Source organism: Sminthopsis crassicaudata, chromosome 3 (genome assembly GCF_048593235.1).
Source record: "Sminthopsis crassicaudata isolate SCR6 chromosome 3, ASM4859323v1, whole genome shotgun sequence".
Classification (NCBI taxonomy): domain Eukaryota; kingdom Metazoa; phylum Chordata; class Mammalia; order Dasyuromorphia; family Dasyuridae; genus Sminthopsis; species Sminthopsis crassicaudata.
In genome coordinates, this window is record NC_133619.1 from 266,146,133 (window position 1) to 266,171,957 (window position 25,825).

The following is a 25,825-nucleotide window of genomic DNA, read 5'->3' on the forward strand; positions in this document are numbered from 1 at the left end:
ACAAACAAAGAAATTAATGAATAAACAACCTCCAAATAGCCCTAAAATTATTGATTCTGAAAAAACAGTAAATGAATTAAAATAAGTTACCATTTTCTAAAGAAATTGTACTTATGCAAAAAAAAAAAGTGTCATCATGGGAGCAATGAACCCCAGCAACCTCCTCAGTCAGTGAAAATTCAATCTCTTCGACAATCTTAAACACATGGCAGCCCAGGGCCAATTCAATTTATAGTACAGACTCATCACAGAGGAAGATAATAGGTGATTGCAAGTAAAATTATCTGACAAAATTGCAAAAAGCAGCAGAAAGGAAAGAAGGAAAAGGAGGATAAAAGGGGGGAGGAAGGGAGAGTTGTTGGGTAGAAAAAATATCTACTAGAATTCTTACCTTAGAGTCTAGGCTATGATTTTTCTCTAAAAAGCAAAGAAATTATCTTTGAGATATCATTAGTCCAGAAGGCTTAGACTCAAGCCATTGACATTAACTTTCTAATCACCTGAGGACATAAAGGAATAAAAGACTAGTCCAGGAGAAACTAATGGCAAATTCCTATTGCCATGTGAGCCACCATGCTGACTAGATTCTCTTCTGCCTCTTCCTGAATCAATATTATACCCTTGCTAAATATCCTTCCCATATTATGGCTAATTGAATCTTCTTCTTCTTCTTCTTCTTCTTCTTCTTTTTTTTTTTAAATCTATTACATGGTCTGTGAGTGTTTTATTTTGATCTGATTTTGAACTACCAACACTCTGAATCAGGTTTGGCCTATAAGAAGAAATAAACTTCAATAAATTTGAAAGAAAACATGATTCTAAATAAATCAAAATCATTAAATTCATTTTGAATATAACATTAAAGATCACAATTCTCCCAGAATAACATAATAAATTTCAAAATATGAATACTATAAGGGGCAGCTAGGTGGTGGAATGGATACAGCACCACCCTGAATTCAGGAGGAACTGAGTTCAAATGTGGTCTCAGATACGTAACACTTCCTGGCTGTGTGACCCTGAGCAAGTCACTTAATTCCAATTACAAGAAAAAAATTCTATAATGTAAATTATATAGGAAAAGTGCCTAGAATTCTTGATACAGAAAAAGTGGTTATTGAATAAATCCACAGAACCCCATAAAATTCCAAGGCATGTAGTGGTTAAACTTCAAAATAAAATAATAAATAATAAATTTACAAGTAGCTAAGAGAATGATTTTGAGCTGTGAAGTAAATTAAGGAATTTAATGGAGGATTATTCTCCAAACAAGATATTCTAAAAATCAAAGGCCCTCAAACTGAAGCTCAACATGTCCTCCAAATTCATTATTATTTGTCAATGAAAAACATATATCTGAAACAGAAAAACGTTAATCCAGGGAAATTCTCTAAGTTCTACTTTCATCTATAGATCCTTTATACACTTTTAGAAAGAAATCTCTTAATGATTACAACTTTTCTTGGTAACAATATAATTATTTTTCTCTATTTTTTTTCTCTAGAGATAGAAACATGCAATTATATTTCTCTATTTTTTTTTCTTTTAATATTCTCTAGAGATAGTGTTTTTTTTTAATTTAAATTTTGCTTTCATTCAAAGTCATATTTATTTACTTTTTTTGTTTCTATTTTTTGATGTTTTTGAGAGGTTTCCAAATTGAATAATCTCATCAAAACTGTATTTTAACAAATATTTCAAATGTCTCTTATTTAACTCCTTTTTTTTCCCCAGTGATGATTAGACTTAAATTAAGTCTTAATTAATTCTGTCATTTTGGGTTGCTTTTCAGAATGTATTATTCCATTTTCTTCTATGGTTTCTGGTAAGCACAAATAATCTTGTGCTATTTAAATTCCTCTTCTTTTAAATTGAAGATCTTTTTATTGATCACTTGCAGAATTCATTTGGCATTAAAACTACTGTCATTCAATCATTTCAGTCATGTCTGACTTTCATAACCTCTTGGTAAAGATATTGGAGTGGTTTGCCATTTTCTTCTTCAGCCCATTTTACAAATGAGGAAAACTGAAGCAAATGGGGTTAAATGACTTGTTCAGGAGTACACAGCTAGTAAGTAACTGAGGCCAAATTTGAACTTGGGAAGAGTTGTCTTCCTAGCACTCTATTCACTGCATCACCAAACTGCCCTATTTATTCTTTATTTTATTTACATATGTTTATTCCATTTATAATGACAATGCTATTACATATAATCATTACATATCCTAGAGTTTGAGATAGTATTTTTTTTTTGTTTGTTTGTTTTGTTTCCTGGAGCTAATCAGTGGAATTTTTTGATTGGTGATTCCCCCTCTCCCCCTAAATTTTGGACTGTGTTTTTACTTTATTTATTGCAGGTTGTGTTCAACTGCCTTTTTTTTTTTTTTTTTTTTTTTTTTTTTTTTTTTTTTTTTTTTTTTTTTTACTTGTGATATTTTTCTGGGAGGCTTGTGAGTCTTATGTTGTCTCCACAATACCTGTCTTCATTTGCACGAGTAGGGAAAGCGTGAAAGGGTAAAATTGTACTCTTACTGGAGTGGTCAGAGAACTGAGGACACTAGGGCAGGATGCCAGTTCATATGAAGAACTTAAGCAGTTCAGGAGGAAAAAGAGACAAGCATCCTTCTGGAGCCAGTCCTATCCACACATAAGTTACTTTTGAAAAGTGAGCTACCCTATTTTGGAGATGCCTAAGGTAGTTCTGAGGTCTAGTGCCCTGGGATAAGCCCTTCATCAAAAGGGAAGAAGTTTTAATATTTTTCCTGATGAGTTATCTGTTCATAACTTGAGTTCTTACTGAGTTTCATTCCTACATTTGATTTGGTGATTTGGTGCTTATTTCCTTATATTGCTCTGAAGAATTTGTGGATTAGAGTAGGGGATGATTATGCTGAAGGTGTTCACTAGAGATTAGCATTCTCACATGTTAATTCACAAGGCTATTTTCCTGTTATACTTCTTGGTGTCTTGGCTTATGGAAACAGCTGTTAATGTTTCATTTATGATGTTTAATTCCTCTTTTAAGAGTTTTAAGAGTCAGTGGGACCTGGAAAAGAGTCTAGTCTTCTATCATATTGGTTATGTCACTTTCAAAAGAAGAAAGGTATTTGAGACATTATTGCAAAGGACACAACCACACAGAGTTGAATGGAATACCCAATTTACAAATACTCTAAACAAGAAAATCACAAAAAGTAGCATGCACAATTATGAATAAAGAACTAAACAATGAAATAAAGATGTCATGTTTATAAAATAGTTATTTTTAAAGAATTTAGATAGTAGCCTAAAGGAAAGAACAAAAATGAATCAGAGACAAAAAAGATATAAGGAATTACAGACTTAAGAGGATCATAAAAAATCAGAAAAAAAAAAACAAGTAAGCTTATTCCACATATTAAAGAGTTTCTTAAAAGGATAGAAAGTATAATAAGATAAGAAAAGCAAAAAGGGATTAGATTTTAAAGGACTTTAAAAGCAAAGTAGGATTTTATATTTGAACCTAGGAGGAATAGAGAGACAATGAACTTTATTGGGTAGGTTGTTCAAGTGTGGAGAGTTGCATGATCAGATTTGTGCTTTATGAAGAACATTTTGGCAGATGAGTAGAGGATAGAATGGAGTCAGAAGAGATTTGAGGCATAAGTCAACTAGAAGGCTATTTCAGTAGTCTATACATGAGATGATAAGAGTCTGCCCTAGTGCAATGGCTATATGAATAGAGAGAAATGATGTTATAAAGATAGAATCAACAGGCCTTGGTAACAGATTGACTATGAGGGCTAAGTATGATGGAGGAGGGAGTGTGGGTGTCTGAGAGAATAGTAGTGACTTTGATAGTAATAAAAGAATTAAGAAGAGGGGGAAATTGAGGGAAAGACAATGAGTTCAGTTTTAGATATGTTGAATTAAAAAGGACTAAGGTTTAATAGGAAGTTGGTGATGGAAGACTAGAGTCATGAGATAGATTAGGGCTGGATAAATCATTCTGAGAATCATCTGTATTGAGATGATAATTGAATCCAACAAATTTGAGCTCAACAAATAAAATAGAATAGAGGTATATGGAGATCATCTAATCTTCACAATAAACCTCTGAGGCAGAAGCTGAGCCAACTGTACTTTATTAAAGGGTTCATGGATCCCTTTAAGGAAATGGACTTCATATCATTCTCACAATCTGAGATGTCCCCTTTCTCCTGGATCTTAGTTTTATAATTCTTGATACACAGACAATATAGATGACATAGACCAAAAAATACAGAATTTCATTGGTTGATAGTCTTTGTCCTTTATCCTCTAGTAAAATCTATACAAAATGAAGAATCCCATTGACAAAATGGCCTAGGGAGCAGACCTTAACAGTTATATCTTGACCTTTCAAGAGATCCTATCAAGCCAAAGAGCACATCCATGATGTGCTTACCAGGCCACCGGCTCACAATCAGGATCACTCAGTGGCCACATCCTCATGGTCATTTCCTCATGTTGGGCAATAAAGGGATGAAAAGGAAAAGATAGGCAATATCATGTAATTAAGTCATTTTTGTTATGCTGGGCTTGGAAATTAGGAAAAACAAGGGTAGAGGTCCTCTAGTTAGCTTCCTATAATTAAGCAACTGAAATTATAATCTGCAAGTCACAAGCTACATACAAGCTCATAGCTCTAGGACTCAGATCTTATAATCACCAATTGGAATAAGATAAAGGTACAATAATAATTTCTTTCAGGAAGAAGAAAAGAAAGTCCACACAGAGCCTTGGATCGTATGCATGGTTGCAACCAATAGTTGAACCATGTACCACATATACTTTCAAAGTTTGGTGTTGAAATACATTAAACTTAACAAGAACACAGGCAGGGGCAAGAAGAAAGACTGGGTTAAGAGAAAGGGCAGAATCAAAGATAAGTCATAAGCAAAATTAATGCTGAGGAATGTGCAATATAAAATGAGGTTAAGAGGAAAGAAAGATTAAAAACCTGTAATTGGGGACAAGATGATGGAAAGAAAAGAGAAACAGCAGAATCAAAAGAGACAGCTTTAATCGTGGATTACTAGTGTTAATTACACCCAATTTTTTGCATCTTTGTTAAAGTCGAGAATGAAAAGGGGAAAAGAAAGAGAAAAATATGAAAAAATAGGGTCGAGAGAAATACATAAGTATCAAAACTATTAAATGTAAATGGAATGAGTAAACCATAAAAAAAAGTGGAGATCACAATGGATTCAAAAGCAAAATCTAGCAATATGTTTACAAGAAACACACTTGAAACAGAATTAAATGGAGGAACTATTGCAAAATCTATTATACTTCTGTAAACTCAAAAGACAAGGGGACAACATTTATGTGAGATGAGGATACACATAATTAAGAGAGATCAACAAGGAAACTCATTCCTTTCAAGGAAACTTTCATTATGCTTAAGGATGCTCTCTCCACTCCAAAAATGAAGTAATATCAGTGTTTAATTTATATGTACCAATTGGCATAGCATTGAAATAATTAAAGAAAACTCCATCTAACCTCAATGAGAAATAGATAATAAAACTATACTATTAGTTTTGTCAATGGGCTAGACAAATCAAACATAAAAGATAAATAAAAAAGAAGCTGAAGACCTGAACTTTCCCCCCAAAAAAGTTAATCATGATAGATTCCTGGTGATTGCTGAATGGGAACTAAATTGGAATTAAAAGAATATTTTTCAGTTTGATTAGAGCACTAAAAACTTCATGAACTAAATGAAAAATAAAATATGAAACATCCTTTTCTGACCATACTTTAATAAAATTATATTTAATTAAGGATAAATGAAGAAAATCTTAAACATTAGAGAATAATTTAATCCTAAATAATTGGCAAATCAAGAAACAAATCATGAAAACAGAATATTTCATCAAAGAAAATTATGAGACAGCATACTTTTGGAATGTAACTAAAGTAGTCTTAAGAGAGAACTCTTATTTCTAAACATTTTCATAAAAAATAAAACATAGGATGGAGTGGGAGTTAGATCAATGAACTAATGACTAATTTTTAAAATCCTAGAAAAGCAACAAGTCAAACAAAAAAGACAACAACCAAGCACCAAAATAGAAATTTAAAAATGAATATCAAGAAGTGATTAACAAAATTGAAAGTAGTAAAAGCCTTTAATTAAAAACAAAATAGATAAATAGCTAGTTTGATTTTTAAAGAGAGAAAGATCAAATTGGGTCAGTCCTTGCCCTGCTCTACAATGTGAGTTAAAAAACTTTTAGTATTATTCTCCTGCCTGCCTCTTGTGAAATCTTTGTTTAGCAGGTCCACAAAATACCTTTAATTTGGGAAAGAGTTTAGTAGGTAATGGGTTATTATTTTGTCTTCTCAACATTTCTCAATATGTGTTTATAAGTCTTTTGTGTTTTAAACATTTCTTTTGTATTAGTATATTATAGCTCAAGAAAATAACTAACATAAAGTATGTAAAACAGGGTTTGAAATCTGATCTTCTAGGACTCTTATCCATCAAGTCATCCAGGTAATAGTCTCCCTTATTCTTAATGCTTCCAGAGTTAGGCTGGTTGAAGGATCTGGAAATGCTTCAACTTTAGAAGACAAAATTTAGTGGAGATATAATAGTTATCTTCAATCACTGGAATGACTGTCATGTAGAATAGGTACATATAAAACTCATTCTATTTGACCCGAGAATGTAACAGTAGGATCAATACATGAAAGTTGCAGAGTGACATTTATATTTAATATCAAGCAAGTCTTTTTATCTATTAGAGATATCCATAAGTAGAATAAGTTGTTTCGGAAGATCAATGGCTTTTTTTTCTACTGGAGATTTATGATGGGAGTGTTGTAGTGGAATTCTTGTTTAAGTAAGGGTTGGATTAGACACATTTGGAGGAGTCTTTCTGATATCTGATTCTGTGTTTTTGTAAAGTTATTGTAAGAAATGTTAGTGATAAGCTTCAACCATCTCCTAACTGGTGTTTTTGCTATATTTTGCACTTTAAAGTAAGATGTCCAAGTCTGAAATGGGTGTTTTATTCTTTAAAGTCAAATTAGTGTTTCTAATGAAAGAATTTATAATTTAATAGTGTTGTCGGATAAGGATGCCTCTTTGAGTAAATGAACTAATTAAATGAACAAACTAAGTGTGAACAATTCCTAAACCCTTTTACTGAATCAATCAATGGCATGAATGAGATAGGAACAACCTAGTTAATTAATTTGGCAAGGAGTGAAATACTGGGAATCCTACTGGATGAAATCAGATAATGAAATGTGTTAGAATTTGGTAAAAATAATTTTGAACCACAAGATTCTAGAAGGAGAATTCCAGCAACTACTTTGAGAATTAAGTTTTGGAAGTATTTTCAGTAGTCTTACTCTTGGAGTAAGTAAGACTTGAGAGAATAGGGGGTAAAGGGAAAAAAAGTTAAGAGGGAGTATTGTGCTCCATTTCCATTGCTGATTGACCACTTCCATCAGAAAGACTGAAATAGTAACAAATAATGCATACAGCTGAAAGCTGAAAAAAAAAAGCTATACATTTCAAGGAAAGCAAGCTTTAGGAACTGTGATCTCTTTGGGGTGGAAAAAAGGTATCTTCTAGATTTTAAAGAGTATGAGCTTCAGAACCTCGCAGAAAGAAACATATATTTTAAGAGAACTTCATGAGGACTCCAAGAAGACAGAAAAGGACTTTGATCCAACCAGTAGCTGTGATACAATATTTAGCAAACCTAATCCCACTTTCCCCCAGACACTGTATATACTTGTGAGACAGTGCATCCCAGACTCTAGGGAATATATTTTGTTATGGCTTTATCCATTGTGTCTCTTATGTTCTTTCTCACTATTTCTATGTTTAGACTAGTTGAAGGATCTGGAGGTGTTCAACTTTAGAAGAGAAAATTTAAGGGACGTATGATAGCTATCTTCAAGTACCAGAATGTAGTCATAATAGTTCATAATAGTCATAATAGAATAGTTCTTGTAATATTCTAACTACTCTTGTAATAATTGCTTAATAAATATGCCTACCTAAAAGCTAATTAACTCTGGCTGATTAACTGATAAAATAATATTAAGCAATTGATAAAAGAATAGAAAAGTGAGGGCTTGTGAATGAGAATATATTAAAAAATACCACTAATCCCTTAGATTTGTCCCTAGAACTCTAAGACTATATATAGAGTTAGCTCTTCTCTAGGGATCCAAACAGTTCATATGAGTGAGAGTTGAGAGTGAGTCTAGAGAAATGTGGCACATATGTATTCTACAAATCATTAAAATAGCATTTTGTAAATGTAAACTAATCCTGAAAATATTTTGGTTTCCATTATTAATCTTTTCCAGATAATAAATAATCTTTGAGAAGTCAATTATATGGAGCTTGCCTCTGTTCTTTATTTTAATTTCTTTTTATAGACTATAAGCTTTTTGTTTCAAAAATAGGTATTCATCATTAATTTAAAAGGATGGAATTTGGGAACTTTGTTCAATCAAATCATGACTTAAAAGCTAGTATACCAAAAAAAAATAAAAAGAAAAAGAAAACCTCAATAAAAAATCTAAGATACAGAAAAATCTATGAACCTTTGGGAAAAAAAGCTTTCATGTTATAGGACAATGAAACTGTTATTCTTGGATTGGTTAATAGTCTTTATCCTTAAGACTCCTGCCCATTTGAAACAAAAAAATCGTAGACCTTGTACCCTTGAAAGTATTCACCTAAGAAAACAAATAAACAAAACAAAACAAGGATATGGATACAATGATCTTCCTCTGTTAATATGTTAGAGCCAGAAATAAAGATATATAACTTTTAAAGAATTCTATATTATAAAATATGATATGCTACAAACAACCTTTTAATTGTTTTGATTTGAGAGTATGATTATCTCAGAATCTTAAAATTGAAAGGGACACCTTGACAGCATCCAATTCAACCTGTACTTGAACAAGAATTTCTACTATGTCATGTCCAGTAAATAATTATCCAGCTTTTGCCTGAAGAATGTCAAGGAGAAAGATAATATTATCTTCTGAAGCAATCCATTCAATTTTTGGATAGTTCTAATTTTAAGGAAATTTTTTCATAAATTTTCCCTCAAATATAAGTTTGCACCTCTGTAATTTCTAACAATTACTTCTAGTCTAACCATTGAGTCTAGGCAGAACAAATGAATTCTTTTTCTAAAAATCCTTCAAATGCTGGAAAATGACAATCATCCTCCTGATAACTCTTCTCTTTTCAAGCCTAAGTACTCCCAATGCCTTTAACTGTTTCTCCTTCACCATGACACTAAAGGGCCTTCACCCTCTTGATTACCCTACTTATTATAGCAATCGGCCTTCCCAAAATATTGCATTCAAGGAATGCCATTTAAGATAGTGATTTGAGAAGTCATAAAGGAGCCAAAGATGAAGAAAACCTAAATGAAATAAAAACAAGCTCCCCCATTCAGTGAAAAAATTCACAAAAATTAGGCCAGGATATGTCCTATGCTTTTAGAAGGGTCATACCAAAGGAATTAATGAAAAGTCTAATAAATTAGATTAAATAATTTCTTTCATGAGGTGACCAGTAGATTCTTTCAATTTCTCTTTTGTAATCTACTTCTAAGAAATCTATAGAATTCTCTTTTATATTTTCTTGAAATATATGTGTTTTTCTTGTTTGTAACTATTAGAAAGAACATTAATTCTTATTTCTCTTCATTTTTCTTCAATTTCCACATCAATTGTTTCTCCTATGAAATATTTCAAATATTCCTTTTTTTCGATTTTTGACTTTGTTTTATTGTTTCTTATCTCTCATGGAGTCATTAGCTTCTACTTTTTTGGTTTGCTATTTTAAATTGTTTCTTTAGCTCTTCTAGGAATCTTTGTTGATCTTGTAATTTTTCTTTGAGACTTGCTTGCAAATGTTTTTAGTCATTGTCTTCTTTTAGATCAGATTCTTTATTTTGTTTGCTTATGATTTCCATCTACTTGATTTTGAGCTTAACATTAATGTTGGGCTTTGCTCATCTTTTTTTTTGGGGGGGTGAGTTTGAGTTAACTTTTGTCTTTTATGTTTTTTTTGCTACTTGCTGGGGCCTGTATGTTGTTTGGTGCTTCCAAAGTAGTGTGTGTAGGGAAAAGTTTGTTTATTGCTTCCTGGTCTGAAAATTCCAAGACTTAGTTTAGATCTATTGACTTGTGTGTGATTGAGTTTCCATAGACTACAACAAGAGAGTCACAATTACTCCCACAGGGAAATAGAACAGGTTCAGAGCAACTGAGCTGCTAGGTCTTTCTTATTTTGGTCTTTTGCCTTGGTATATTCTACTGCAGGGTTATGAAGGTCTAAAGATTAGAAATTATTTTCTCTCCCCTCTCCCCCAAATTTTTGGGCTAAGAGCCATACAACTTTAGTTCTAGAATTGCTTCTTTGCTCCTTATACAGTTAGGGCTTCTGTTCCTTTACGATCACAGCTGTTACCCTCTGCCCTGAAACTTTTAATAGGTAACTAGAACTGGGTAATAGACAACAAAGCTGCCAGATGATATCTGCTCTTGCTCCTAATGCTGATACAGAGGTCCCCTGGAATCTCTTTATGCTCAGGTGTTCAGTCTTCTTTTTGTCTTTGGGTACTATGTTGCTATTAGCTACTGTTACTTCCATCCTGTTGTAGTGCTGCTGTTACTTCGTTGTATTCTTGGCCAGGCTCCACCTATGAATCTCTCTTTATGACTAAAAAATGACTCATTGTGACTTTCTTGTTTTTATTTTCCCAATAATAAATCAGTCTGGTTCTCTTTATTTGTCATTGTGAGGGAGAATGTGAAGAAATTGTTAGCAAAACTATCAGCTCTCACCCTGCCATTTTGACAAAACCCTTCTATTAATAGAAACTGAGAATAATTTGATAAAATCCAATACCAATTTTTGTTTTAAAAAATAACTACTAAAGCACATAGGACTAAATTGATCAGTACTTAATAGTATCTATCTAAAACCAAGAGCTGATATTATATGAATGGAAAAAAAAAACTTTTCCCAAAAGATCAGGCATAAAACAATAATGTTTTCACTATCACAGCTGCTACTTTATAGAATTCTAGAAATATTATCTGAAGCAATAAGACAAGAAAAAGAAATTAAATTAATAAACATAGGCAGAGAGGAATACAATGATCATTTCTGCAGATTAAATGATAATTTATTTTGAAGGCCTTAAAGATTTAGTTAAGAAATAATAGATTAATAACTTCAGGAAAGTAGCAGGTATATAAACCATCAACCTTTCTGAATATTACTAATAAATCCTAACAGGAAGGGGAAAAAAGAAAAACTCCATTCAAAATAACTATAAAATATACAAAATATTTTAATGCATCTATCAAAATACAAATGTAAAATTAAATTAATATAGCTACAAAATGCTCTTTAAAATTGCATAATTGGAAAGATATCAAGAGCTCATTGTTCTTACTAATATTATAAAATGATAATACTACTTAATTTAATTTATTTATCTGAGCCATGTCAACCAGATTACCAAAAAGCTATTTCACAGAGCTAGAGAAAGATAATAATATTCATCTAGAGGAGCAAAATATTTTTAGAATGAAAAAGAATGGAAAAATGTAAGAAGAAAGGAGACCTAGTTCTACTAGGTCTTAAATTATACTACTGACTAGTAACCATTAAAATTATTTGACATTCATTTCAAAAAGTATCATTTTCTAGATTAAAGTATAGAAATGTTCATCAGTAAGAAAGATTATATATACAAAATTCAGAAGCAAATGATCATAATAGTACAAAGTCTGTGAAACTTAAAAGATCCCAACAATTTGGAAAACAATTCTTTATTTGCAAAAGTTGCTGAAAAACCCGAAGAAAATTAGTTGAAATTAACATTGCACACCATCTATCATGATAAGTAATAAATTGTATGTTATCTATGTTAGGTGTTTTCCAAGGTTCTGTCCTGAACTCTTTTTCTATACTTTTTCTATATTCTTTTTCTTGGTAATCTTATCAGCTTCCATGGATTTAACTATCTCTCTATGAAGATGGTTCTCTTTTTTTTGCCTTTTTAAAAAATATTTTTATTTTATCAAATATTCCTGTTACATTTTTTAAAAGTAAATTTTAAAGATTTTGAGTTCCAAATTTTCTTTTCCCATAAGCACTGTGGTAACAAATATACATGTGAAGTCATATAAAATATATTTCCATAGTAGCCATGATGCAAAAAACAAAACAAAACAAAACAAAACCAACACACACACACACACACACACACACACACACACACACACACACAAAACAAAATTAAAGAAAATGTTAATATGCTTCAATCTGTATTTAGAGTTCATCAGTTCTTTCTCTGAGGATGGAAAGCATTTTTCAAAATGAGTCTTTTGAAATTGTCTTGGATCATTGTATTGAGCACAATAGCTAAATCTTTGACAGTTGATCATTTAATAAAATATTGCTGTTAATGAGTATAATGTTTTCTTGGTTCTGTTCCCGTCACTTCCCAGGTTTTTCTGAAATCATCCTGCTTGTTATTTTTTATAACATAATAGTATTCCTGCATAGTAACATATCCTATTTTGTTTCATCATTCCCCAAATGATGGGCATCCCAGATTTTTCTAAAATCATCCCTTTTTTATTTCTTATAATACAATAATATTCCCTCATAGGGATATACCATGTCTTGTTTCATCATTCTCTAATTGATGGTTATCCTCTCAATTTCCAACTTTTTTGCCACCACATAAAGAGCTGCCATAAATGTTTCTTTGCCAAATTATTTTCTTTGGTAAATATTTCTTTGAGATATGAAGCTACTAGTATTATTTCTAGGTCAGAGGCTATGAATTCATAATTATATAGCCCTTTTGTCATTGTTCCAAATTGTTCTCCAGAATGGTTAGCCAGTTCACAACTCTACCAACAATGAATTTATCCTTTCTTTTTCTGTTGTGTTTCCCAATCTGATAAATGTAAGGTGATATCTTAGAGTTTTTTTAAATTTTCATTTCTCTATCAATAGTGATTTAGAGCACTTATTTATGTGACAATTGATAGCTATAATTTCTTCTTTTGATAATTGCTTGTCCAGATTCTCTGACCATCTATTAATTGGGGAATGACATATTTTTAAAAATAAATTTAGCTCAGTTCCCTATATATTTGAGAAATGTAGCCTTTACCAGAGAATCTTTCTGTAAAAATTTCCCCAGATTCCTGTTTTCCCTATGATTTTGGCTGCATTCCTTTTTTGTGAAAAACTTTTAAAATTTTATTTAAATTATACATTCCACTAGCCTTTATCTTCTCTATCTCTTATTTGGTCATATACATAAATCCATATATCTGACAGGTAAATTTTTCCATGTTTCCCTAACTTGATTATATTACCCTTTATGTCTAAATCATTTATCCATTTTGACCTTATTTTGTATACAGTGTAAGATGTTGGCTATGCCTATTTTCTTCCAAACTGCTTTTTAATTTTCCCAGCAGTTTTTGTCAGATGGTGAGTTTCTTCTCCAAAAGTTTTGATATTTGGGATTCTGTACCTAATCTATTCTACTGATTGACTTCTCTATTTCTTAGCCAGTAACAGATTGTTTTCATGATTACTGCTTTGTAATTTAGTTTGAAATCCCTTACTTCTATGCAGATAATTTTCAAATTTACTATCTAACCCTATTCTCTCTTTTAACCTTTAGGCTTATGTTTCTACTTCCTTTTTATATATCTTTAACTGTATTTCCTATATATGTCTTAAATCCAACAAGCCTATAACTGAATTCATTATATTTGCACTCAAGCCTTCCCCTTGTCCCGTTTTATTATTATTATTAGAATCATTCTCCTCCCAGGATTCCAGGCCCCCCAAATAAATATAATCCTTAATTCCTCTCTTTCACGCATCTTCGCCCATATCCAATCTGTTGCTAATCCTGTCAATTCTATCTGAGTTGCATCTGTTATGCATACCCCCATTCTTTTTTCTGACATGGTCATTACCCTAGCCAATAATTGGCTATGAGAATCATTTTCTAGTAGATCTACCTACCTCAAGTTTTTCATCTGCTATAAAATTGTTCTTCCTAAAGTACAGATCTGATTATATCATCCCCTCTCCCCATTCAATAACTTTCCATAGTTTCCCATTATCTTTAGTATCCAATATTAAATCCTCTCTTTGATATTTAAAACTATAACTTAGATCTCTTCTAACTTTCCAATCTTCTGAAACCTTATTCTTCTCCAGCCCCTACATTCTCAGAGAATCCCTGACACTGACTGCCTTGCTATTTGTCACATAAAATACTTCATCTTTGGCAGGGCATTATTACTGGTCTTAATTTCTTTTCTTTCTAATATCCATTCCCTGGATTCCCTGATTTCCCAGTCAAAACCCCAGCTTCTACAATAAGTCTTTTCTAATATCTTTTAATGTTGATAGTTTCCTTCTGTTAATTATCTTCAATTTATCCTATATGTATCTTGTTTATACATAATTGTCTCCCTCAATGGACTGTGAATTTTTTGAGAACAAGGATTGCTTTTTGCTTTTTGTTGCATCCCTGATGCTTAACAAAGTGCCTGTAACATAACAAATACTTAATACATGCTTGATGACTAGCCTAGATTTAAAAAGTCAAGCAAAACAAACTCAGAACCATTAAGAGAAAAAGTTCCTGGTCAAAAAAAGAAATGGAGGAAGAAATCATAGAAAATAAAAGGGACAGTTTTTATTTTTTTACATTGAAAGATTTTGCACAAAATCTATAGTTAAAATTTAGATATTCTAGATATATATAGAATTGATTAAAATATATAAGAACAAGAGCCATTTCCAATCAGTAAAGTGTCAAAAGATATAAACATATTATACTAAAAAGAAGAAAAATAAGCCATCAACAACCAAATGGAAAAATAATGTTCCAAATAACTAATGATGAGAGAAATGCAAATTAAAATAATTGATGTTCCACCTCATACTCTTCAGATTAGTAAAGATGACAAAAAATGGAATATGACAATTTTTAGACAGGATGTCAGAGGACAGGCACACTAATGTACTGTTGGTAGTGCTCTGAATTATTTCAGCTATTCTGAAAAGCAAACTGGAACTCTTCCCAAAAAGTCACCCAAGAGAAAAATGCTGATCTGGTGTGGGAGAAAGTGAATTCCAAGAGCCACGTATTGCAAAAAGAAAATGGGGGCAGAGAAGGAATGATCTCATTTATTCCAATTGGATTTATAGCATGCCACATTAAGGAGACTCTACAGAATGAGAATGTAGATTGTTCTAGAGGGTGGTACTTAACTTACCCTTATATGTTACTCAGTCTATAAAAGATACTTTAGAAAGTCCCTTTGTAGTGTATGAAAGGCCTATGACTAAATAACTGAATAAACTAAATAAATATCATTACTAAGATATAACTAAAAAATTATATTGATATTTCCAAAGGCAACAAGAAAGTAGATATTTTAGCTGCTTTTCAGTGTGCAATCTAGAGAGTTATTCAGGTAGTTATTGTAGATGGCTATTTTGCTTACTAGTTAGATTGGTCCCTACTTAGCTAAGAAGATGTAGGTAATTCTGGCTGGGTTCAGGGAGCAGTTACCATGATAGCTGAAATAGACAGATCATCTTTATGATCCTGTCATTTTGTCTAAAGCCTTCTAAAAATGTTTTGTTTCCTATAATCCAGCCACCCAAACAAAAATGGCTCTAATAGGTTTTCATTCCCCTGGAGGGTGATTTAGGGTAGATATTTATATGAACCAAAAAGTATGTGACTATTTCACAAGTTGAAGACAGAGTTGGACTTCCAGCTTAATTTATAATTTTGAAGAATAGCAGAATAGCATGATCTCAGCTATAAGAATAGATATCAAGGAATGAAAAAGATCCTTATCCACACACAGAGGGCTATTATCACTAAAAAGTTGTTTTGTCACTCCTATCTCCTTTAATTTGTAAGGAGTCCCTTTTTCTTCTTTTTTTTTTTTTGCTCTGAACAATAGTATGTCCTCAGCAACTGGCCCCATGATCTTGCCATAACTATACCATATGTATCTCTGGAAGAATCTGAGTTCAAATCATGGGAGTACCAGAAGAGTGAAGGCTACAGAAGGTAATAAAAGCAACTTTTATTGAATGGGGATAAGCTCACATTTCCATAAGAAAGGGAAAACTCTGATAGGAACACAGAAATTGTAGCTTGTGTAGAATCCTCCTAACATTACCAACTGTCCAGATAGATGTTTCATAAAGAGGCAAGTTAGAGTAGTTCCTTTGATTAAGGGATATGCAATGTAGGGAGTTAAGTGGTTCTCCAGGAACATATTAACAGATACAAAGGTTCCATTAGCCAAACATTTTTATGTCCTAGTCACTCCATGGCTAAGTTCAGGCATTGGTTACCACTATGACTGAAACCAACTCTTCTGAAAATTTTGTCTTCTGAAAATTTGGAGCAACCTTTAAGGAGAGGGATCAGGTTTTTCTACATAATTGCTTTTCTCTCTTTATATTCCCACCCTAGAAATTCAGTGAAGGTCACTAGGAAGCTTAGGTTTGACATACTTCCTTGAAAGAACAGAATAGAAAGGTATTCAATGTACAATCAGGCATAGAATAGTGAGTTTTTCTCCTCCAGCACACAAAAGAAATATTTAGTACAAGAAACTTAAAAGTATGTGTTAATGAAGATTTAAATAATCAGCAGTAACTTACAACTACTGTTATAGTCTCCCAGGAGGTTAAGACTCAAACATCAAAGTATAAAGTAGTTTGCAGGACAATTTAATTGGTATTTCATATTTCACCAAGTCTCTGAATTCTCCAAAGAATCCTCTCCAAATACATATCTTCTAACAAGCCAAGTCAGGGTTTGATCTCATTAGCATCCTGGTGGACAATTCTGAAAAGGCTATACAGTTGCAGAAAACTCCTGTTACTGTGTAGCTCCAACTGAGTGACCCAAGATCTCTTGTCCTTTTAACTTCACAAGACCATATCCAGTTTTGAACACATTCATCTTTGAATTACTTTTTAGGTATCTGTGAATATGAAAGAAGCGCACACACACACACACACACACACACACACACACACACACACACACACACATACACACCAGAAATAGAATTTTAAATTGACATAATGCTCCTACATCTCTTCTGGCCATCCCCAAAACTGCCCCATACAGTATACTCCAATTTATTCCTCCTAGGCATTTCTTTATTTATTTGTGTAAATGTTTTTTTCTCTTAGTAAGCTCCCTAGAATCAGCAACTGTTATCATATTTGTTTTCATATTTCCAGTGTCTAGTGTAGTTCTTGGTATATAGCAGGCATTTGTAGAATTGAATTGAATTGAAGTCAGTTTTTTTTTTTTTTTGGATTTTTTTGTTTTTGTTTTTGAAATTTCCATCTCCCTACCTCTCTTCCCTATTCCAACCCAACACTGCTGTATTGTATGTTGTCAGTGCTCTGTGGATATCAGGTTAAGTGGTGATCTCAGGAAAGCAATTCATTTATTTTAGTTGTGTTTCTAGAACCCTCAATGCTTAATTACTGTAATTGAACTACAAATAAATTGAAGAATTATCAGAAAGACACAGAGATCTTTATACATAATCTAAGGTCAAAAGGATTCTCTTTAGTCTGAAGTCCTTTCACAGGACTCTAATTCCTGAGTCTTGCCCCATTAAACTTAATTCCTATACTGAATTCCAGTATAATAAAATCTGGATTAAGCTGTTGCAGCATTTAGTAGAGCCAAATCATGTTGCCAAGTTTCACTTTAATACTTTTTAAATGAAAATACACAAAAAGGATTAAGGCAAGGGTCAGGAACCATAAAATAAATAACATAAAATAATTTAGTGTTGTGAAATGATGAGTATCTTTTCTATGCTTTCTGAGTCTCCCAAATTTCTCCTGAATTATTTTACTTGATCAGACTCTGCTTTTATCTTTAGAGAGAAGGGTAAGGAGAAAGATAGGGTTCCCTGAAAATAAAACTTTGACAACACTCTTTGCTAAATTCAGGTCCAAGCATTATGAAGGTTTTATTTTTTCTAGGAAAAAAAAAAAAGACAGTGAAAGGGACATGGGGGAAAACAAAACAAAACAAAACAAAAAAAAAACCAGATTAAGGGTTAGAGGAGGGAGTAGGGCAGGGTTATGCCTGTGAAAGGCCATCTGGCTATTCAAAGACATAATGAAACTTCTGGACTAGTTTTGGGAACAAAGGTCTTTGGAGATTCCCTTGTCTATTGTGGCAGAAAAGCCAAGCAGTTAATTTAGCTTGGGTCAATTAAAACAATTTGCACACAGAATCTTGGCTTCAAATTTGGATCCCCTTTCAGGGAGTGGAATTTCAGTCAGGGATAATTTTTGCCATAAGCATAGTTCTGGCTGGGAGTTTTTTGACCTAGGAGGGCAGATTTATTGCCCATTCTCACCAGTTTTAGGAGATTCTGATCATTTCTAGGTCTGAGTAAGGTGATCATGTTTATCACTGATGAAATGCTAGTATTTAGTTTATCTTTACCAAAACTTTAAACACTAAAACCTAAGCTAATGTAACTACCATACCCCTTCTCCAAGGAAAGATAGATGCAGGCTGGATTAAAAAATATCTTGAATATCTTGCCCATCTACCAATATTTGAGGACAGGAGCCAAACCTGTCAAACCTTTAAGGTTTGAAGATAAAAAAATCTTAGAATTGTAAAATTTAAAGTTGGAATAAACTTGAGACAAAAATCCAATTCCTCCATTTTACATGTAATTTGTGATCCACAATCCTTCAAATACTCAAGGAGTAATCTTAGGACCCCAAAACTGGCCCCAAAAGGTCAGTTTTTCTTCCTTTAGTTTAGTATCTCCCAATTTGAATTAATCTAGTATTTTCCAAAATACTGAGGTGGTCTGACATTTCTTTTTCCAGATCATTTTATCGATGAGGATCTGAAGCTAGCAGTTATATAACTTGTTCAAAGTCACGCAACTACTAAGTGTCTGAGTCAAGATTTGAATTAGGGAAGATCAGTCTTTCCAACTTCAAACTGAGCAATGTACTTATTGCAATATCAAGTTGTCCCTGATATGCTTTGGAGATTGCTAAACAAATCAATCCTTCTTATCTGACCAAGATGAGAGTTAATTCTACCTAGAAAAACTCCCTTCTCTTCAAGAAGGATAGATTCTAGGATCTTGCTATATGGAAAATTTGAAGTCCACCTTTCTCTCCATAAAAAAAAAATTGAATTCAAGAAGCATTTGTATCTTATTGCCATATATTTATGGTGTTAATCACCATTATTGCTTCTGGTGAGGATAGGAAGAATGGGGAAAGAAGCCTCTGCCCAAATAGAAGAGTCTTTTGGCTTAGTTATTAATTATCTTTTTTCTTTTCCTATGTGCCTCTCTCTGTGATTTACTGGTTTTCCTCATGGGGAAGAAAGTATTATTTACAGCAATGTCAGTACTTGTACTTACCACTTATTCATGGTTTTTGAGAAATGAAATGAAAAGTTATCTCTTCTTCAACAACAATTGGAGGATCAAGTTGTTCTATTGTCCTAGACCTTTCTACTAATACCAAATTAAGACATTTTGACAATACTGTTTATTTAGTATTTAACTCTATGAAAGACTCTAGTGATTAAAAAAAAGAAGAAAAATTATATAGTTCCTGCAAGGACTTGACATTCTACTGGGAGATTTGATGTTTATATGAATAAATAACTAAAAGGTAGGGAGTGATTATTGATGCAAAGGGGGAAAAAAAGAGAAAACTGAGGAAGGAGGAAAACATTTTCAACTTAAGGAGACTCAGGAAAAGCTTCATGGAGGAAGTGGCACCTAAGATGATCCTTAAAGGAAAGAAGGATTCTAAGATGATCCTTAAAGGAAAGAAGGATTCTAAGATGTCATGATGAAGGTATACTTGGGGGGATAATCTGGAGAAGTACATGGGGGTAGTTCCAAGAACAACTAATTTGTCAGCCAGATTTATTCTAGATCTTTTAGAGGTCTTGTTAAGTTGGAATTTTAGTTTTGCTCTTTTAAAAAAATGTGTACACAGATGGTAAAATAGAAAAAGCAAACTTTTTTTTTGGCAAGGTGAGAGAGGAATAACATCATGCATCCAATAAATATTGACTGAGTGCCTTCTGTGTACAAGGCCCAATGCGGTTGCTTTGTATATAAAAGCAACCCATGGCCTAGAACCAAAGCTCTTTATATGACTGTGTTCAATTTGGGGGATTTCTCACTAAGTAGCTTTTTGGCTCAATCATCCAACTTAAGTTTTCCTTTGGGAATATTAGAATTTGGCTTAGTTTGCTCTGACCCAAGATTTCCCTTGGGAACATCATGTCTAATTCTCTATAATAGAAAGGAAAGGGCCTTCAGCTCTCAAGTAAGGACTCAGGCTAACAAAACTTCAAATATAAGCTCTATTTACCATGATATGAAGGGCTCAGAGCTGAACAGATAAATAATCAAGACAACTCTTATTCTTCCTCTGGTCCTTCCCAAGAGCCTATATAATTAGCCAGACTCATAGCCAGACTCACTTCCACTCCTTGAAAGGGAAAAGCACTCAGGGTTCCTGGACAGTCAAGCAATCCTACTTTCTAATGAGTTCACCTCTTAATGGGACCTATATAAATTTTCAGACTTATAATAGTATACTGGGATTGAAAATCCCCCCAAAATGGAAGATACTTAGAACTGATACACAGTCTACCCTTATTCTCTTAAACCAGGAAAACCCACAAAACTCATAATAGCAGTGAAGGTACTAGTGAAGGGTAAGGTCCAAGATAACCTTCAAGTTTCAGCTCCTCTTTGGGCTATTTCATTGGCCTCAGGAGGCTTAACTGAGAACTTTCATATGAGTACAAAAACTTTTTTGCCTTTTCACCATTGTCGTTCCAGTGTTTCTTTCTCTGACTCTTACACTTATTCTTACAATTCCAACTTCCAATGAAAATCAGTCTCTGTCTACAACCATCCTTGAAGTGCATGGTTTTGGGGTTTTATGGTTCCCTGGAGGGATTATATAGCTGAGTAAGCTTCCTTCTAGGAAACTGAGTCCATATGGGTCTGATTGGTTTCTCTTTGTCCAACCTCCCAGCTCTCATTCTCTTCTCTTTTGGTTTTCTATCTATTTAAAAGAAAACAGATCTTTTAAAATTCAGGTCCAATGATGTGTAGCCCAGATGCCTGAAGTGACCATGAGTCAGTCTACCAACCTCAATCAACCAAGCACGCAAGGCAGAACAAGGCAAAGAATTTACATGTTATGGAAGGGTTAACCTTGAAAAGAAACATTCATACAATACACATTTGATAATAAAGTTCTCACCAGTAGATGACAATGAGTATCCAAAATAAAGCTTGTGTAGATTACCTTGGTATTGTAGGACCAAAACATCTATAAATGTGGTCACATATCTGAACTTCATCAAGGTCAGCTTCCCTAGTCTAATCTAGAAATGTCAGAGGCTGTTACAGCCACTACAGAATTGTGACTCCTTTCCTGAAAGACTACTTAAAGTAAATAATAATAATGATGATGATGATGAGGTTTTGAGCCCTCTAGACAATAACAACAGCAACAAAATTACAAATACATCATCCCCTAGACCATAAGAAATTTGAGATAATCAAGGTAGGTGAAGAGGGCAGAGATCCCTCCTAAATCTGAACTGAGCTTCTGTAAAATTCAAAACTAATTGTTAATAGCATCATTAAGAATTAAAACTATCATGAAGCCAAATATCATAGATGAGTAACTTGACCTTCAAGTGAAAAACAATGTCATGTACTCAAAATATATATGGATGGGAAATTTGGGGCATAGTTTTAAGGACTCAAGAGATACTCTGGAACCCAGGAGAAGTTTGAAATCCCTATGTTTGGCTCAGAAAATAACAATTAATTGTCATCTTGGCTCCAAATACAAACCTTCATTTTCATACATACTTCTACTGCTGGGTTTCAGCCAGGTCTGGTGTGCCAAGAGCAGAAAAACTATGAGAAAGGTTATTTTTCTAGCATTTTTGAGCTGACAAGAAACAGAAGGTACCAGAAATTGGGAGAGTGGAAGGCAGGAAGAGAGGAAGTGAAATGGAGAAAGGATGCCTGCTGACATAATTTTCTGGGCCAGTTTTTGCCAACCCCATCAATTAGAATGGTACAGAGAGATATTCCAAATGGCAGGTTATTTATCCAGACACAAGAGAAGGATAAGAATTGAGGCAATTATAGACAAGACAAGAAGAAAAATACTACATTTAATGTGTTAATCATGATTTAGGGGTAAGGGTATCTATTGAGAGTAAAAACGCAATGAAGCACAAATTCAAGGAAACTATTACAGGAGTATCATGATCTATTTGAAATCAGCCCTATTAAAAAATGCTTTAAAGAAGTTACTTTTAAATGGACCATAACCGTTTCTACTGAAACCCAATATTTTTACCTAAGACAAAAATCACCACAGCATCTCAAAGGCATATGTCATCTAGTAGCCAGAATACTAGACTCAAATTTGGGTGTGAATTACTGTGTATATTTTCCCGAGTGTGACCCTGAGACAGTTAAGACTGAGAATTAGCTCCCCATAAAATGTAGATAATAATACTATCAAACTGACAAGGCTATTGTGAGGCTCAATAGTATATGTAAAACATTTTTGAACTACAAAGCACTAAATAAATGTAAGTTATTAATCTGACTGGATGGGAGTCTATTAGTTATGCTAAAATTCTCAATTGGCCAAATAAGTGATGAATTATTATATTTTTGCCATCAGAGTTCATTGTCTTATCATAAAAGTAATGGTTATATATTATATCTCACCCTGATTTTAGAGGCACTTTTCATCAATTAAAAGCATGTCATTCAAAGTAAATAGTTTGATACAATTTAAATATAATTTTTAAAAAATTCAACTAGGATTAAAGGACTTAAGGAAGAACACATAAAAAATCTTGACCAACACTGAGTGACTACTAAATAAAACTGTCTAGAAGGTGAGGAGGAGGGATATATTTGAATTTCAATTAACACTACACAATGAGTCTTATCTTCATGTGAACAGTAGGAGCTAATCGATTACCTGGGGGCAAACAAATCTCTACTATCTTGCTTCTTCATATACTCATACATAAGTGGAAATAGTAGTCTCCAATGTGACATAATCTTAGGGACCCTAGCAAGGTGCCCAATCCAAAATTATTGCCACCCTTGCCACCATGCCTAAAATCCCATCATATGACTTTCCTTTTGTATATCTTATAGTAAGAACCCATTGATGGACCCAAGGACTGTCCACTCTCTTCCAAAGACTTCCCTATGCTCTTGATGCACATTGAAATTAGTCATGAGGAAGCTTGCCTTCTATTGAAAGGAAATAGGTCCATGTTTCAAACACTCTTTGATTCATAAAATCCCTTCCCCTCCCATTAATTTTAATTTCAGTCTCTTGTAACTTCCTTTGACCACAAATAAGGATACACACAATTTAAAAAATACCAACGATTGATTAAAAACATATTTAGGATAAGCCAGCTTTAAAGATTGAATGAATTAGGAATTACAAAAAGACTGAAAGAACAAAGAAAATTTGGGATAAATCTCTGTCACTTCTGGCAGAGATAGAGAGAGGGAGAAAAGCTGAAATGTTTATCTGTTTTCAGAATTAAACTTTTTTTTTTTTTTTTTGTCTATTATAGGTACAATTCTCTTTAGGGTCTCCAGAAGCAGAGAAACAGTGGTTTAAAAAGCCAAGCCACCTTACTTTCCAATCACTTTTCTTCAATCCAATTTTCATTCTTTCTCTGCACTGACTTTCTGTTAATAAAAGCAGATATAGTATTTACATGTCTGTAAATCCTACAGAAGCATTTATCTCAAAGCTCAAAATAATCTCAGTTTGTCCAAGGACAGGTAGAAACAATACTTGGCTATTTTTCCCAGAAGTTCATGCATCTAGACTTTTACCTGCAGGATCCTTTTCCAAAAACCTATTATATATTAATGAAATAAAAGTAAATTACATGAAGACAGGGTCATGGGATCAGCAAGATAGATGACTAAATATTTTCTACAGTCCTTATGACTCTAAAATTTTTCTGAAATAGAAAATTGGGCAATAGAAATAGCAGTTTCATCTTTTTTCTCAGTCTGAATTACCCAAAACCTTAAGAAAACAATACACTCACTCAATACCTCTCAACTTACCTAGCATATTTAATCTTTTTCTCTAACAAATATAGTCTGGTTGGGCTGCACAAGTCAAACCATGGACTTGCAACAGAACTCAACTTTGCCTTCTGACCCCACTTAATGTCTCAGTGAGAAATTCTCTCTGCCTGGGATGGCAGCATGCTGTGCTAAAACAGTGTTCATTCAAGGAAGTGAGGAGCAAGGGTAACTGAGTGGCATCCTATGGAGGGAGAAACTCCACCAATTCTGAAAAATACTGGCATTAAGATGAATCCAGTTCTATTCTCCCAGAAGTCAATTGAAGAAAAAGTTATGACTAGTGAAAAATGAACAACTTTAAACTCTAGTCCTCAAGAAAACCACCATGGATGAAGTAGAAATCAGATAAAAAGCAATAAGACAATATAAGGGGAAAAGATTAAAATTGCCATAGATAAAGGTAGAAGAAAGCTTAGTTAAAAACTCTAGCCTAAGCAGATAAACCAAAGGGGAATATTTTAAGAACAAAAGGGAATATGATTTTTAGATGAGCTTATAAATCCAAATATCTCTGAAAAAATATTGCAAGGCAAAAAAAAAAAAAAAAAAAAGTAAAATAAATACCTGATGAGGCAGAAGATCCTGTGGATTTTCAAGAGTGGATCAGACCACAGACAGATGTTCCTCAATGGTGCAAAAGATATGAGAATTGTAAAGTTTATACAATAGAAATAATTGGTAGATGAGATATATTTGAATTTATGATAAAAAAATCTCACAAAATAAGCAAAAGACAGAACAAATGATTGAGAATACACATTCACAGGAATGAAGAACAATATGGAAAAAGAGAAACAAGAAGCAATAATATTAAAAGGAAATATGATCTCCATATAAGGAAAACATATGTCTCAAAGACAATGTCTAAAATAATTTAAGGATTATAGATCTCTCAGAACACAAATCAATAACCTTAAACTTTTTTGTTAGCTTAAAAAAGAGAGATTTTCAATTAAAAAGAATGATTTTAAATATTTTTATAAAGAAACTAGACCGAGAAGATGTGAGCTTTGCAAATAACCTAGAAAATAGAAATAGATATAAGAAAGTTAAACAAAATTAAACATAAGAAAGGTATAGATAGAAAAATTAACCTAAGGGAGAAGAAGGGAAGCTGGACACAATTAAAGACAAATGGGGGGAAAGCTAACTCTAATAACTGTAAGTGTAAATGGCTTATACAACCAGAAAAAAGAATGACAGCTTACATAAAACAGAATTCTATGCCTAAACATAAAAAAGAAGGGCTGGAATTTTTCTTTTAACATTGCAGCAGATTAAATATATAATTATGTAACTATATATATAAAACCAGGAATTGTAATCATACTACCAGACAAAACAAAAAAATTCAAAACATAAAAAACATAAAAAGGAAATTTTTATGCTAAAAGAAACCATATATATAAGGAATTCTGCAGGCTTTAAAAAACACTTTTTAAAACTTTTTAAAAGATACATAAAGACTTTTAAAAAATACATATTAATATTATAT

The 25,825-nt window shown here is 32.8% G+C and overlaps 1 long non-coding RNA gene across 1 annotated transcript in view; it reads right to left on the bottom strand.

Moving 5' to 3' along the window:
* LOC141559484 (uncharacterized) overlaps positions 1-24,955 on the bottom strand; it is a 62,146-nt gene extending 37,191 nt beyond the window's left edge. Inside the window, exon 1 of the long non-coding RNA XR_012487432.1 lies at positions 24,895-24,955. This is a non-coding gene — a long non-coding RNA (uncharacterized LOC141559484). The remainder of the gene's footprint in view (positions 1-24,894) is intronic.
* Positions 24,956-25,825: the final 870 nt, after the last annotated feature.